Source organism: Acyrthosiphon pisum, chromosome X, assembly GCF_005508785.2.
Source record: "Acyrthosiphon pisum isolate AL4f chromosome X, pea_aphid_22Mar2018_4r6ur, whole genome shotgun sequence".
Taxonomy (NCBI): Eukaryota; Metazoa; Arthropoda; class Insecta; order Hemiptera; family Aphididae; genus Acyrthosiphon; species Acyrthosiphon pisum.
Window position 1 is genome coordinate 59,942,239 of NC_042493.1, and position 734 is coordinate 59,942,972.

A 734-nucleotide genomic window follows, 5' to 3' on the forward strand; every position below is an offset into this window, starting at 1 on the left:
ACTCGCACACATCTTCTGTATGACAAGGAAAGTAAAACTCTTGTAAGAGAGAGAAAACATAATACGTTCAGATAGTTGATGATTATGACATCTAGCGGTTAATAATAGTATGAATTATGTTAGCTTACAGATTTTTGTTTTATGCTGCATCCATTAGTTTAATATCAATGGTTGTCGAGGGTGCGGTGTCGCGTGAGCGCGCGGCGTCGGTCTTCTTTGACCGGTTGGTTAATGAAACACGAGAGTGCGCCACATAAACGGGCATATTCGATATAACGGTATATTTACCGAGAACTTTGTATTTTTTTATATTTATAAATAGAAAAATAGGAAACCGGGGAAAAAATGATATATTTATGAAGAAATTTAAAAACTTGATTTGTTCATTTATTAATATTAATCTATTAATATCCATTGATATAAATAATTTAGCTTATTTCAGTTTAATTCAGATTTTTCAGCTTTACCCGCTTTGAGGACTTCCTGCGTCCCCGTTCGGGCCTTATTCGCGTTTCCCGCTAAATTTACAGGCCGCGCCCGGCCGTACTTTTTTCCCGGCGGTCCCGCCGCGGAGGAGATAACGTGCAAACCGAGTGCCGCCTTCGCGCGTGTTTATCAATAAATTTTTAGAAAAGTCGAGTTTTACCACTTTACGTCGCGCAGGTATTACTATATACAGGCCCTAAATACATGCGTCGAAAAGTTCGATTTTTTATTGACATATTTACCTACAT